Source organism: Chiloscyllium plagiosum, unplaced genomic scaffold, assembly GCF_037043375.1.
Source record: "Chiloscyllium plagiosum isolate Xiang-an unplaced genomic scaffold, Cpla_swu_hap1 HiC_scaffold_39, whole genome shotgun sequence".
Taxonomy (NCBI): domain Eukaryota; kingdom Metazoa; phylum Chordata; class Chondrichthyes; order Orectolobiformes; family Hemiscylliidae; genus Chiloscyllium; species Chiloscyllium plagiosum.
Genome location: NW_028270177.1, coordinates 103,625,795 through 103,638,009, shown reverse-complemented (window position 1 = coordinate 103,638,009; position 12,215 = coordinate 103,625,795). Strand labels below are relative to the sequence as shown.

Here is a 12,215-nt window from a genome sequence, read left to right as displayed (position 1 = left end):
CAGGAGCAGAATTCATCATCTCCAGTGATCACTTTATCTGAGGAGAGAAAATGATCAAAGTTTCACACAGCGACTAATCGGAAATGCATTCTGTTTCAGCATGGTAACAGGTATGGGCTAGCAAATTCAAAGCCAGATTTGCTGATGAGAACAACAAGCACGACCGCTCAGATAGAGCAATTCCTCCCCAGCGCTTATTCTGCAGAATTGGTGCAGTTGCTGTGAGTATGCTGCAGGGTATCATCAGGTACATGCACTTTGGTTTCCGGTTTGGCCTGTGTGCTCGCGTGGCTGAGCAACCTGAAACTCTGATTTCAGATTCCACTTCTTAAGAAGGCTTGTGTTTGCATCCCTGCGCGGCCACGTGTGTGAATGGATTAAGCTGGCAACGTTTTGCAGGGATGAGTTTGTTAAAGTTGAACAGAAAAAAAAGCAGTCATTTCTTCTAACCCGGCTGTGATGTGGCACAGCAGAAAACAACCAACATGTCAGTGCCCATGTTTTCCCCTTCTGCTGTAGTTGTCACGTTCCCCTCCAGCTTGAAAGTCCACCAGCATAATATGCGACTGAAAAACAGGCTGCGCCAATCTTTCATATTCCAGACAATTTGCATTTTTCACCGTTTCTCTGAAAGTAAATGGAGATATTTATTTCCCTGTTTATGTGAAATTAGGTTCTACATTGAATCTGCTCGCAGTTTTCTGTTGTTGTTGCGAAAAGGACGGAAATTGCGATATGAAACTTAGTTACTTTTCCCTAATTTCCTTAATTTCTGTCCTGATGAGAGAGGCTGGTGATTGGTCCTCTCGATCCGGTGGAGACATAAGCCCAATTGTTAACCTCATCTAATCGAGACTGTAATTGGTCATTCTTCACTTTTCATGGTTCATTGTTAGTCAGTTCTGATTCATGTTACTTGAGCACTTTCCTGGAAGTATTGGTGCACTAAGGCGCCAGTACGTTGAAAACACCATTTGAAATTGCCTCGCTGCAATTTGTGTGAGCAGCTCATGACCCAGACGACTCGCTCTGCCTCACAGACAGCATTCATGAGTCCGTGTGGCTGAAAATAGGTTCTCTTTGTCAGTTCTGCTTCTGTTCATGAGTTGTCAGGTTTTGGTTTCGCTGGAGAGCCGCGTGGGCAACTTGATTTGTGAGGTATTTTCCGAAGCCAAAATCTCCACTGAGAAGTTGGGAATGTGTCAAGAAGAATGGTCATTGGCAGCCTAAGACCAGAAAAAATGATTCGTTGCTGGTTTTAACGGAAGCAGCCTGTGGGAGTTATCTCAAATGGGAGAGTACTCGCTTTGCATGCAAGAGATTGCGGGGATGCTAGCTTTTTAGGGCGGCACCGTGGCTCACAGCACAAGTGTTCCACGTTTGATTCCTGTGCGTAGTTTGCACATTCTCCCTGCGTCTGCGTGGGTTTCTTCCCACACTCCAAAGATGTTCAGGGCAGGTGAATTTGACATGCTAATTTGCTCATAATGATCGGTGCATTAGTTCGAGGGAAATGGGTCTGTTTGGGTTACTCTTTGGAGGGTCGGTGTGGACTAGTTGCGCTGAAGGGCCTGTTTCCATAATGTAGGGAATCTAATCTAACCATCTTCCAGAAAACTAGCCCATCGCACTGACCAAGTGATGAGTGCCTATTCAAACTGGTGATCGCCACTGCAGCATCTCAGAGGGGCTGAGCCCGTAAACAAAGGCTCTATTTGCCAAATTTTCATGTTTATTCTTTTTCAACTTTCCTGTCTGTATACAGATCCATATGCCTTTGAAATGTTGAGAGTATACCAGACTCCACCACTAAATCTGACAATTCATTCCAAACCCGCAAACCTTTCTATGTGAATAAAAAAACAATGTTCTTCAGATCCCTTTTAAATTTTACCACTCTCACCTTAAAACATTGTTCCTTTGTTTTGAACTTGCCTGCCTTGGAAAGAAATAGTCATTGACCATTTACTCTACCGTCTCCTTCATATTGATATAAACCTCTGTAATCCCATCCCTCAGCCCTCAAGCTCCAGGGAGAATTTTCACATCCTATTCAGCTTTACGCTACTGTCCAAACACTGTATGCCTTGCAACATCCTCATAAATATTATCAAACTTAAAACAAGTTCGCCATTGAAAGTGCGTATGGGTAAGTACCTGAAGTGAGGCGATGCCGACACACTAATCATGAAAAACGTGGTTGCGGGGGTTTGTGTGGCATCGTGGCAGAGGTGTTCAAGGAGCTGTCTTTAAACTATAACCTCAATCTAGTCATTGATTTGAATTCCCACCACGACCAGAACCACAGGTGAAGTCGAGAACTTTGTTTTTCATGAAAGACCTATAAACATTGAGATGTCAGGATTTGATCTCATATTAGGCTGTTTTTTGACAGGAACTTTCATTAACTAAGGCTGAGGGACTGCCCAAGCTCAACGATTCAAAACTATGCGTGCATTTACTTGACTATTCGAACACAGGAACTCGGACTCATTTTTGTGTGTTTCACAGTTACTCGGTGTAAATTTAAAACAGCCTCTGGTTATGCAGAAGAGTTGAAAGCTGGATATTCTCCACTGAAAATGCACAGGAAGAGGCAATCTCTTATTGCTTTTGTTGTAAACTGATAACTTAGACTGCTTAAACTGACAGGATAACGTGGATCCATCCATCCTCTTGGGCACCTTTAACCACGTTAATATCAGCAAAGGTAAATTCACACTAAGAGGAATGGATTCATTGTGGTGAATTGTTAAGGAGTGGTGTGTGAGTCAGAGTGAATAGTGGTCACTAAATACTGACACTGACATTGAACGTTGCAACACCAGCTCCTCACTCACTTGCTGACTCATGCCTCCCAGTCATCATTGCCTTTCACATTTTCCTCTCGTCCGTTCCACTTCTCAACTTATTCCCGACAGCTTGCAGGTGTTCCCTTAGAACCTGCAGCTTTAGGAAACGTATTACTGGGATAAAGTCATTGCTCAATATGATGGGATGCACCGTCAATGCCTAATTACTCGAGAGATTGAGATTTTGAGTTACTCCGCATAACCCCGGATGTCCTCAGTAGCGGGGTACAGGCATGATGCCATGAGGCAAGGGTTTAGACATAGTGACATTGAAGGAACAGCGAAATATTTTCAACTGGGAAACGCGAGAACCTTGGAGGGGTAATTGCTGTGATAGCTTTCGCTTGAATTTGCTGCCATTGTCCTTCCAGACAGATGCTGATCGATCACTGAATTGTTCTGGCAGGATCCGCGTGTGTGTTCTGGGTGCAACCAGGATTTAGTTTTCATTCGGATAATTCACAAGAAGAGAATTAAATCTTCGTTTCCTGACTGGGAATGAAGGCCTGTTCTGGGCAATGCAAAATCAGACACGTATGCAGGGATGTCCATTGATACTGCAGTCACCTTTGGGACCTGTACAAACTTTAGTGGCTTCTCTTCACGTCATAATCGTCTTCCCCAGCACTGTTTCTCTCTCCATGTTCCCAAGTCGGTTCATACTATCACCCTTGGTTTCAATGTGAAGAAAGCAATGCTGTGATAATCTGATGTTGTTCAGCAGATATACTGCAGCAAGTTAATAAAAGACTGATGCTAACACGAGCTTGTTTTGTATGCGCTGATGTTTTGGCAGCAAGAAAGGCATCGCTCAACTCGCCTCATTCCGGATGACGGGCTCGAAATGACCAGTAGTTTCTCGCTGAAATAGTTCAGGCTCTGGAATGTAAAAAACTTCAAATGTGAAAGTACAGTGAAAGGAAATGGTTCACAGAGTGGGGAATTCCAAGTGAAACAGTGATGGTGATTATGTTTGCTGATTTTTCACCTTGTGAATGCTGTTCCCCTGATGTGGACGTTTACATTACCTATAGACAAACTGTCACAGCCAAACCTGGTCTTTGGGTCAGTGACAGTATTGGTAACACTCCTGACGTCGAGTTAGGGGATTATCGGTTCGCATTTAAAATCACGAGGATGCAGCGTGCTAGTCCACTCCTGTTATCTGTCAGGAACGGAAGGGTTTGGGTTTTCGAATTTACACTTTCTTTCGCCCACTTCAAATTCTAGCTCAGAGCAACGTCTCTCATTGTCTGTAGAACTGGCTTTGGTTTAACCAAAAGCTGCCTTTTGGCGTTTGAACTTGCATGTTGGAGCGGATAGCTGAAGTGAAGTACAAGGAGCTGATCAAATCCTGAGAACTCTGCCACTCTCGGGGAATGTGTCTGTGTGTCTCTTTCTGTGGGAGACAAGACGTGGGTAATAACACAGTGTGACTATGTCAAACTTCAATCCCATTGTTGTGTCATCTAGGATCAAAGCGAGAACCTCACTGCCATTTGCACTGGAAACATCAGAACACAGAAGGTTATGGACCAAAGCTGGAAACTGGGAATGGAATAGACGAATGTCTTTAAACCAGACTGCACCATGGGCCAAATGGGCTTTCCCATTCTGCAAAACTTGAAGACGAGCAGAAAACAATCTGCAGTGAAACTGATCAGAAATCAAAGGGAAAAGCCATTTCATTGAGAATAAGTGCAAGAGCGTCTGTCTTCATTCAGTGTAATGACGTAGGTAGGATTTGGAACTAGAACTGCCATGGCAGTTAGTTCTATTTTCGGACAGGGAATGAACGTTTTATTGTGCAAATATATCGTGGTACCAGTATTTCTGATCACTGGTCCGAACCTGGTAATGCTTGGTTTTGTGCCAGAATATCAAAAATCAGAAAGATGCAGGTTATGGAAAGCTGAACTAAAAACGAGAATTGATAGAGAAACCCGCTACACCTGGCAACATCTGTGGAGAGAAACAGATTTTTTTTTAAGATGGACAGGAAACAGGTTAGTTATAGATTTCTAGATTATACTGTTGGGAAAATGATAATCTTACCTGTCGAATCAGGATATTTATCAAAATCACTCTTGAGCTTACAAACGTCGAATTTACAATCTTAAAAGGACTTAATCAGCTGTCATGCTACTTTCATTTTCCTGAGCTGGTGGAAGGCTACGTTTTAATGGCTACATTTCCTTTTGCTTTCTGTTATTTAGCAGTCGCGTTGAATGGAGAATTGTTTCTTTCAGTATCTGCCTCAAATTTTGTCTTTGTTTTTTCTATATTTGTCTCTGTATCCTCCTGGGCCTTTTTCACATTCTCCAACTCTCTGGCTGTCCATATCCCTCATTTCCCATTTCTGCTCTTGAAAAGCATGACATTCAGAGACAGTTTGAGACTCGAACTGCTGAGAGGCTTTCTGACGCCTGGCTGGAGTCGGTCGAAGTCGTCTCACATTCTCTGAATAATGCGTCTGTCACTTCGACCTGAGGCAAGGAGACATTTCTTCCTCAAAATCTAAAGACCCTTTCGAAGTTAAAGTTGAATTCCTTATCCAACAGAAAAAGAAAGTAATTACATGATAGCTGAAGAAGAACAAGGATGCATTTACTTTTGGTGTACAACAAATGAATGGTGACAGCAGAGAATGAGGGTGATCATGTCGTGGTGTCAGTGCCATTACCATAACATTCCCCGGGAATGCTGCAGTGTCTCCTGCCTCACCACTTAATTTCCACAAAACTGGGAATGAAGGAATGAGAATAAGAGGATGAGAAGCAAAAGTGCTTGTGGAACTGCGGGAAGAATCTCCAGGTTAAAATAGTAGTTAAAAAGAGCAACATACACTACTGGATTTAAACCTGGAAAATGAAGCCGGATCTCGAAATCAGAATATAAAGCAATTCAAACAGACACTGAGTTTCTCGATCAGCAACACAATACTTGCGAGAAATAACGAGCTTTCAATACAATGAGCAGGCACCAGTGTGATGGGAGGTGCTTTCACCAGCTAAGCAACGGCGCCACGTTAAAAGCCAGATTTCTCGTCCATATGTGCAATGTCTGAACTACTTGATCACAGGAATTCGAAAACGCGTTTTCTGTATTAGCGTTGCTCAGTATAAATGGCAATCAAACTCTGCTTGTGCAGAAACAGACATTTCAATGCTGAGCATGCCCTACTGAAAAGGCACAGAAAAAGACAGTATCCTTTTGCATTGGCATCCAACCGATATTTTCATCTGTTTAAACTGACAGAATAAACAGGATGTGCTCATCTCCTCTCGCGTCCCATTAACCACGTTAATACACACGCAGGGATGTTCAAACCAAGATGAACAGGCTCATTGTTGTGAATTGACAGCAGTGGTGTGTGAGTCATTGCGAACAGTGAGAAATAAATGCTGAACCAATAGCACTGACACTGAGCCTTGCACCATTAGCTCCACATTCACATCTTGTGTCATGTCTCCTCGGCATCAGTGCATTTGACTTTAATTATTCTACCCTGCACCTCTCCTCAAGTTATTCCCGTCCACTTGCAGTGTCGAATTAGTACATGCAATTATTAGAAATGCATTTCTGGGACACAGTTGTCTTTCAATGAGATAAGATTCACTGCCCATCCCTAATTATCCCAAAGATGTAGGGGACGAGTTACTTTTGTCAACTCCTCAAAGACGCCACTCCTGACGCCACTCTGTCAATGTAACTCACTGAGGGAAGAGCAAACTGACGCCACTCAGTCAGTGTTACTCACCCAGGGAAGGACAGACTGACCCCACAATCTCAGTGTAACTCAGCAGACTGATTCCACACTGTCAATATAAGTCATTCTCTGAAGAGCAGTCTGACCCCACTCTATAAATGTAATTCCCTCAGGGAAGAGCAGACTGATCCCATTCCGTCTATGGCACTCACCCAATGAATGAACACTAACCCCACTCCACCAATGTAACTCGCCAGGGAAGAGCAGACGGAAGCCAGACTGTCAACATTAATTATCGAGGGAAGATAATACTGACCCCGCTCTTTCTATTTCACTCATGCAGGGAAGAGCAGACTGTCACCACTCTGTGAAAGACATTCGCCCAGGGAAAGGCAGACTGACCCTACTGTATCTGCGTGACTGAAACAGGTAAGAGCAACTAACCCAACTCTGTCAACGTATCTCCCTCAGTGAAGAAGACCCTGACCCCTCTCTGTCCATGTAGCTCACCCAAAAAACAGCAGACTTACCCCACACTGTCTATTTAAGTTCACAAAAATCCTCTGAAGTACGTCCTATCCAGACACTCCTATTACAGAGACATCACTGTCTCTGTAACCGTGTGCGTTCAATGGCGATTCCAAATAACCTGCAAATGTTTGGAATGTGGTAGCAAACCAGAGCAACCACACAGAAATTGGGCGAATGTGCAAACTTCCATCAGGCTGTCACCTAAGCCTGGAATAGAAACCAAACCCGACAGCAGTCGTGATTATAAAATGGCAGAACAGAAACCTCGCAAAAAGAATTGCGTCCCTGTGTGTTGCAACGATTCTGAGTATTAATTCAGCCCCCCTTACTGTAGTTAATTTCCATTTTCATCACTGCCAACCTTCTTCAAAGCAAAGCACGCACTTGTTTTTTTCAGACTTCCTATATCCCGTTCTCATCCCGCTTTTTACCGAATCAGATTTCTGACTTTACAAACTACATCATAACAGGTTGACAACTGCAGAATGAGCTTTGTTCCGTTCTCCACTGATGTTGATGGTAGTAATCCGGCATATTCGAGTAGGACTTGAGGCACTTGCGGGTGGTGTATTCGCGGCATTTTGGCATCTTTTTTTCATTTTCGGTCTACTATTTCGAGTTCATTGCGCAGACTTCTGAAGAAGACTTTTTGGAGTCGAAATGGTAACTGTGTTTTCTCTCGAAAGACAGACGTAGCTTTATTTCTGTTCTCTTATAAATTGATCTTCTTCTGATCTTTGCAAATGAAGTAGGGCGCATTACTATTGCTCGGTTTGAGTTTTAAAATCAAGAGAAACATGAAGGAGAGAATATCAAAGAACACAAAGTTCTGAGTTGTTAACATAATTTTTCCAGCAATGGTGGACATGAAGGTCAAATTAAGATAACGGTTCAAGAACATTTAGTCTGTGGAAGTGGTATGTGACTTTAGTTCCAAATATATGTTTCCGTTCTTCCAGTACATCTTTTTGACTCCCAGAAAACATTGATTGTTTTCTGTATTCACTTTGTTTCGCGACATCTGTCTTCTGGTCGACCAGGGACAACTTGAATTTGCGTCTGCATTGAATAAGATTTCGCTCTTTCTTTCGAGAAGCAAACCTGTGCATTATGTACCACTTATCATGCTGATGGCGAAGAAGTTCAAAATGAATTACGGTTTACGGATCGTGAGCAAGAATGAAGTGATCCACTTGCGAACAGATGTCACCACGCCCTATTCCTACATCGGGCCTGAACGGTCTATTGGCAGAGTCTGCAGACAGGAAATGTCGAAGTGACTAGTCCTTTGTTCAGTTTGATTTGATACCAATGGTAGTGCTGTTCTGGTGCAGAAATGTGTCAACATCTCTGACGTTAGAGTCAATATTTAAGTCACATCTACTCCATGGAGTGTCTTCTCATATCTGAACATGCTGACACGAAAACATCTAGCTCCGATAGCAAAACTTTTTTTCATTAAACTGGGAGTATGTTTAACTAAGCAATTCAGACAGCCATGATGAATAATTGGCATTTGGTTCTTCAAGCTGACCTCTCCACACCAACTGCTCCAACGAAGGCCGTGGATAAGTTCCCCATCGATTATTTTGGTCAATTTTAGCCTCAACAACAACCAATTGTTCTGAACAATGCTACACCACAAACAGAGGGCTAAGTCTGATTTTCATCGTTAATTTTCAATTTCAGTTCTTAATGCACAGTTTCTTATGAATGTGGACAGCAGAAGACCGTTAACATCCCATTTCTAATATTTCCAGAAAATTCTACTCCGCTGATATCGCCTTGCCTTTTCACATCGCAAGCCAGGAACCTGAATCAGTCGAGTTCCTTTCCACACATGGAATTGCTTTTTTCTAATTCATTGACTGCTGATATAATAGATTATTGGCCTTGAGAGTCAGCTGTAAATTAGGTTGAACTTTCTCAGCTTGACTTTCAACTGATCCTGAAAAAGATGTCATCACGTGCAGGTAAATGTATTGCATTGCTTCTTGTTTTGCTGAATTCCACCCCCCAAACATCCAAATTTCATGATAGTTCGACAAATGTGTTGACACTGATTCGTGTTGGAAGTTGGTGGCTTTTTGTGTCTCGACACATAATTTATTCAATTAGATGACTGGGTCAGTCTTGAAATTACTTCGGATTCTTCACAGTTGAAAACTTACTTTCGATTGAATGCAAAGCTCAAGCTCCACGAAATTCAAATTCTGCAAATGAATTAATGACTTTTAAAAGATTCTACGCTGTGAACAGGATTCGAACCTGCGCAGGGAGACCCCATTGGATTTCAAGTCCAACGCCTTAACCTCTCGGCCATCACAGCTGCGGCAAGTCTGTCAATTTTCATAGTAAAATAACTGAATTCATTTGTTGGAAGAACAAATTGTCAAGACCCAAAGATTTCGCCAAATCCTTTGCAGATGCCCAGACGAACGGTACCTTCGCAGATTGACAGGCTTTCACCGCAAACTAGATTCTGACACAGCTGAAGTTATGGGAATGATTCTTCGTAGAATTATAGAGTCACGGATGTACACCACACGAAGAGAGGATCATTGTCTCACTGCGTCCGATCGATTTTGACTCAATTGCTCATCATCTGGTGCCAAATTAGATATGCTGTTGTGTTTTAATATTCATCGAAATATGGTATTAGAAATATTGATGCTAAGTCCATAAACACTAGCTACATTCGTAAAAACAATATCGGAATTAGAAAGAATGCAGAACCAATTTACATGAATGGATCCAGCAACTAATCCATAAGTTCTGACATCAGGTAATGAATTTGTGAGCGCAAAAGGGGAAGATTAACCAAAGATTTGGAACTTGAAATCGTCTTGACGGAATTATTTGCAAAGTTTTTGCGGTTGTTCTAGAGTCATCAAGTCCTTGAACAAAAGAACACGGAAAGTGGTCCTTCTTTCCAACTTGACCATGGTGGACAGTTATCCTAAATTAATAGGTCCCATTTGCCAACATTTGGCCCACATCCCTCAAAACCTTGTTACTCTATATCCATCCAGATGCCATTAAATGTTACAGTTGTACCAGTCTACAACAATTTCTCTGACAGCTCATTCTGGACACGACTGAAAAAGTTGCCCCTGACGTCCCTTTTAAATCGTTACCCTCTAAATGTAAACCGATGTTTTCTAAATTTTGACTTCCTCACCAGCCGGAAAACACCGTGACGAGTCAACCTATCCATGTCCCTCATGATCTAATAAATAGCAACGATTTGACTTTATCATACTTGTCAGGAGGGAAATGTGTGGAGATTATTTGTCGAAGGTTTGAAGTAGAAAGTCTGATGTACAGATGTTTAGAAATGCATCTTGGAGAAGTTTATAATAAGTCATTACAGTCTAGTAGCCGTTGTAGAAGTCTGTTGTGAAAGCTGCAGAAGGATTTCAGGGCACGAGAACGAAGCATTATTTCCAATGTATGGTGGCTCAGTTCAACCGCACTTGGACGACAGTATGAGGAATTACAATCCTCAATTTAGGAAAGATACTAATGCCATATGAGGAATACCACGAATGGTGTTTCGCCTTGATATAATGGATGAACGTTAGTCCTCTGAATTTTAATTGGGCAAATCCAGCCTTTTTTTAACAGTTTCAAAACAAGAGAGGTAATCTCATTGAGAGTTGCAAAATATTTGAAGAGATAAACAGGGTGGTGCAATTAAATTTTGTTCCCTCATTGGTGAATCTAGAAGCAGGAGAGGAGAATTTTAAAATGAAGCATTGTGATTTATGACCAGGATGAGAAATATTGATTTTTGTCTTAGCCTTGAGAAGTCTCACTAATCAGCGCTACAGTGAGCCTTTTATATTTGGTCTTTGAATGCATCACTATCAGCCTGACCCGCCGACACTTACTGCATCACTATAGACCTGGCCCTCACACTTACCGCCTTAATATCAGCGTGAACCCCTCAAACTTACTACATCACTATCCATCTGGCGCCCTCACATTTACTGCGCCACCTTCACTTCGAGACCATCATTTTGACTGCGTCACTATCAGCCTGACTGCCAAGCACTGACTTTGTCACTATCAGTCACACCCTTACACTTCCTATGTTACTATCACCCTGACTCCTTACACTTACTGTGTCACTATCAGCCTGACTCCATCACACTTATTATGTAAGTATCAGACTGACGCCTCACACTTTCGGTGTCACTACAACACTGCCTCCTCAAACTAACTATGTCACTATCATCTTGACCCTCTCACATTTACTGCCTCACAATCACAGTGACCACCTCACACCTTCTGCTTCACTATGAGCTTCAACACTCACACGTACAGCATCACTACCAGCCTGACTCACTCACACTTATCACCTGACAAGCAGAATTACTCTCTCAAATTTATTTCATCATTATTAGGCTGAGGCACTCTCACTGACAGCGTCACTAACAGCCTGACACCCTCATGCTGACTGCGTTGGTATCGCCCTGATCCCCTCAGAATTACTGCGTCACAATCACTCTGACCCCCTCATACTTGATGCGTCACTATACTTCTGGCACCCTCATACTTCCTGCATCACTCACACCCTGACACATGCGCACCTACTGCATCCCTATCAGCCAAACCCCACTCACTCACGGCGTCACTCTCTCTCTAACCTGCTCACACTTCATGCGTCACCATCACCTTGATACCCTCTCACTTAGTGCATCAATATCAGCCTGACCCCCTCACGCTTACTGCATCACTCCCAGCCTGATCCCTTCAAATGTACTGCGTCACGATCAGACTGACCCACTCATACTTACAGCATCACTATCACCTTGAGCCCCCAAACTTAGTGCGTCCAGATCACCCTGAACCTTTCACTCTTCTTGCGTCACCTTCAGCCAGACCCTGCACACTATCACTCTAACCTCCTCATACTTGCTGCATCACTATAACTCTATCCCACTCACACCGTGTGTGTGTCACTATCACCCTGACAACTCATACTCACTGCACCACTATTATCCTGACTCCATCACAATTAATATATCATTATCAGCCTGACCCCTTACACTTACTGTGTCACTATCAACCTGTCCCCTCACATTTCCTGTGTCACTTTCAATCTGACACCCTCAATG

At 42.8% G+C, this 12,215-nt stretch overlaps 1 non-coding gene across 1 annotated transcript; it reads right to left on the bottom strand.

The window, feature by feature from the left end:
• Positions 1–9,339: 9,339 nt before the first annotated feature.
• trnas-uga (transfer RNA serine (anticodon UGA)) lies at positions 9,340–9,421 on the bottom strand. The gene has a single exon. It is a non-coding gene; the product is annotated as a tRNA-Ser (tRNA).
• Between the last annotated feature and the right edge of the window lie 2,794 nt (positions 9,422–12,215).